This window comes from Castanea sativa, chromosome 10, assembly GCF_040712315.1.
Source record: "Castanea sativa cultivar Marrone di Chiusa Pesio chromosome 10, ASM4071231v1".
NCBI classification, from domain to species: Eukaryota; Viridiplantae; Streptophyta; class Magnoliopsida; order Fagales; family Fagaceae; genus Castanea; species Castanea sativa.
This window is the reverse complement of record NC_134022.1, coordinates 30806884-30811127: the sequence shown is the minus strand read 5'-3', so window position 1 is coordinate 30811127 and position 4244 is coordinate 30806884.

Sequence of the window (4244 nt, the reverse complement as noted above, 5' to 3'; positions counted from 1 at the left end):
CGATGCGACGACGAGGAACTTCGGTACTTCTTTGCCATCGGGAATGGTCCCATGATGTCCAACCCCCATTGGGCGAATGGCCATGGGGCGCTATGGGGGTCAATTCTTCCGCCGGTTGCCGAATGATGTTGCTGAACCTTTGACACTTGTCGCAAGCTCTCACATAAACACCAGGCGTCATTTTGCATTGTTGGCCAATAGTACCCGGCCCGGATCAGCCCTTTTGTACCAACGACCGTGATCCGTAGAAGTGGTTGCCGCATATCCCCTCGTGTACTTCTCTCATCACATAGTTACGCTTCTTCGGGGCCTACGCACCTTAGATATGGTCGAGAAAAGCCCGCTTTTGTAGAGAACGTCCTTTATCAAGACAAACCGTGCGACCGGACCTTCAACTTCGGCGGCATCCTTTTCATCAGGTAACGTGCCATCTTTTAGGTAGGAGATCAAGGGCGTGGTCCAATTGTTTTCGGAACCAATTTCACACACGACGACGTCAATTAATGGTGAGGACGAATGAAAGAAAGTACCTTGTCGATGGGGGTCATGGTTTCCGCAGATGCGGCTTTGGAAAGCTCGGTCGGCATGTTCGTTTTCTCTCTTGGAATTTGGACTATTTTGGCTTGCGGTCCGTCCACCCTCTTTTTGCTTGCTCCCGCACCTCTTCATTCTTTCCCCTTGCACTCGTACTCGCCATTTACTCGTGGTGACGACTTGGGAGTCGCGATGAACAACCACATTCGTGGCCCTGCAACTTGAGCAAGGTCTAGACCCTGCTATCGGGCTTCATACTCGACTTCATTGTTAGTTGTAGGAAAGTCGAGGCGAATCATGCATTTTAGCTCGTCGCCTTCCCAGGAGAGTTAAGCACGACCCCTACCCCGCCACCTTCTTGTTGGATGATCCGTCGGTGAAAATGCCCCATTGGGGAGTCTTTTCCTCTTCGCCTTGCGTTGGTGAACTCGGCAATGAAGTCAGCCACCGCTTGTCCCTTGATGGCGACGCGGGGGGCGATATTGTATATCAAATTCACTTAGCTCTACGGACCACGGCGCCGTCCGGCAGCCGCGCGGGGCTGCCCATTGCCCGCCGCAAAGGCTTGTCGATTAGGACGACAATTGTATGGGCTTGAAAATATGGCTTGAGCTTACGGGCCGGCCGTAACCAAAGCGGCGAGTTTCTCCATGGGGGGATATCTCTCTTCTGCGCCGTGCAATGCCTTGCTCGCATAGTACACGGTCGGCCGGACCTTATCGTCTTCTCTAATTAGGGCCGCCCGACGGCCGCCGGGGAAACGGCCGGATAGAGGAACGAGTTCTTCTCTGGTTGCGAGGGGCTTAGCAATGGTGGGGAAGAGAGGTAGGCCTTTAAATCTTCGAATGCTTGTTGACACTCGGCGGTCCATTCAAAGGACTTTTTCAATGTTCGGAAAAAGGGTAGACATCCGTCCGCAGCTCTTCGACACGAAACCCGCGAGCGCGGCGACCCTACCATTGAGGCTTTGTACTTCCTTGATATTTTTAGGAGGGGCCATCCCCATTATGGCCTGAATCTTGTCCGGGTTGGCCTCGATCCCTCTTTGGGATACCATGTATCCCAAGAACTTTCCCCGCCGTCACTCCAAAGGCACACTTGCTTGGGTTGAGCTTCATGTTGTAGGAGCGAAGAGTATCGAATGTTTCCTTGAGATCCTCCCGATGAGCTTCTTCTTCTTGGCTTTTGACTAGCATGTCGTCGACATACACCGGACGTTCCTTCCAATCTGCCGCGCAAACATCTTGTTCATGAGCCTCTGATAGGTAGCGCCCGCGTTTTTCAGGCCGAAGGGCATGACCTTGTAGCAAAAAAGGCCTTGGCTTGTTACGAACGAAGTCTTCTCTTGATCAGCCTCATCCATTCGGATCTGGTTATACCCGGAGAACGCGTCCATGAAGCTTAGCAACTGATGCTTGGCCGTAGAATCCACCAGGACGTCGACCCGCGGGAGGGGGTAGCTATCTTTGGGGCATGCTTTGTTCAAGTCTGTGAAGTCAACGCACATCCTCCATTTCCCGTTGTTCTTTTTGACCATTACGACGTTCGCCAACCAATCGGGGTAATACACTTCCCTGATAAATCCGGCTTCTTGCAGTTTGCGGACTTCTTCCGCTATTGCTTGATCTCTTTCTTGGGCAAAGGTTCTTTTCTTCTGTCGGACGGGCGGAAAAGATGGCGATACGTTCAACCTGTGCACCATGACCGACGGGTCGATTCCCGGCATGTCTTCGTGGCTCCATGCAAACACATCTTTGTTTTCTTTCAAGAAAGTTGCGAGCTTCTGGCGTACCGCCGGGTCGGCCAGGGTTCCGACCTTTGTTGTTCGCTCCGGGTAGGCTTCGTCGAGATGTACGTCTTCGAGCCTCTCGACGGGCTCTGTCGCCACCCGACGTTCTTCTATGTTCATGGCTTGGATGTGATTGTCCATCTCCATCATGGCTACGTAACATTCCCGTGCGGATTCCTGATCTCCTCTCAATTCTCCAATTCCATGATCAGTAGGGAATTTTATCATCAAATGGTATGTCGAGGTTACGGCTTTCCATGAGTTAAGGTGGTTCAGACGTCCTATGATGGCATTGTAGGCTGACGAGCAATCGACTACCAGGAATGTTATGTTCCGGGTGACCTGCTGTGGGTAGTCTCCAACGGTTACCGCTAGAGTGACAGTGCCAAGTGGATGTACTCTCGCCCCTCCAAAGCCAATGAGTGGGGCATTAACCGGAATTAGTCGCTCCCTTTCAATTCGCATCTGTTGAAAAGCAGGATAGTAAAGGATGTCTGCTGAACTACCGTTGTCTACGAGAACTCGGTGTATGTTGTAGTCTCCTGCCCGTATGGTGACGACCAAAGCGTCGTCGTGGGGATGGTGAAGGCGCTGGGCGTCTACTTCCGAGAATTCAATGGGGGGATTTCCAATCCGTGACCTTCCAAGCGCGCAGACTTGCCGACCGGACGTTACGGATCGTTCGATGTATGCCTTTCGGGCTTTCTTGGAAGATCCGGCCCTCGCGGTGCCTCCTACAATCATCCTTATGTCTCTTATTGGTTGCACAGGGGCGATCATTATCTTGCCGAGGGGCTTGATTTTGTGGCGGGTTCGCCCTCTCTTTGGTGACGAACCTTTGTAACCTCCCTCGCCTAATGAGGGCTTCTATTTGCCGTTTCGGGTCGTAGCAATCGGCGGTGTCATGGCCGTGGTCTTGATGAAATCGGCGGTATTTATCCCTTGGTCTCCCTGTTGGGATCTCCCTCGAGTTTTCCAGGGGAAGGCCAAGTTTTCCTCGTCTTTAATGCATCAATACCGGTCGATGGGCGTATTCGGGGGGAGTGAAGTTCGTGTACCTTCCCGTAGGCGGCTTAGGTCGTCGATCATCTCGTCCTCTCGGTTCTCCCCTCTTTTGTCCATTATCGGGTTTCGTATCTTCCTGTCTCCCTTTTCTGGGTTTGTAGTCATCCACGGCCGCGCAAGGCATCCTCCGCGTTCATATACTTTGTCGCCCTGTAGTATACGTCGGACATAGTCTTTGGGTCGTTCTTGCATAGAGAGAACAAGAACTTACCCTCTTGTAACCCGTTCATGAACGCTGCCACAAGTGTCTTGTCGTCTGCCTCGTCTATCGAGAGGGATTCCTTGTTAAAGTGGGCTATATAAGACCTTAATGTCTCACCTTCTCGTTGTTTAATTCCCAATATACATGCAATAGACCTCTTGCGTCGGTGACTTCCAATGAAGTGCGATACAAACTGTGCACCTAATTCCTTAAAAGTGCCGATGGAATTAGGCGTCAACCTGCTGTACCAATCCCTCGCAGGCCCTTTCAAGGTGGTGAGGAAAGCCCTGCACATGATTTCGTCCGGTACACCCTGAAGATGCGTTAGTGTTCTGAAAGACTCCGGGTGGTCCACGGGTCCTTGGATCCGTCATAGTTTTCCACACGGGGCATTTTAAACTTTGAAGGGACGGGGTATGAGTTCACCAACGCCGTGAATGGTGAATCCGTTCTATGGACTAGGTCGTCCGTATTGCCGGATACCCGTCCGCCGGGCGTTCATCATTGCATCCATGCGCTCCCTCATCTGCTCATCTCGGTTGTGATATGAGGTGGCAGGGAGTCCGAGGCGGATGGCGGGTTTGTCTCCGGCCGCTCCGGCCTTGTCGGTGCGGTACTACCTTCAGCCTCGACGGCATTCCTCCCCTCCGGGCT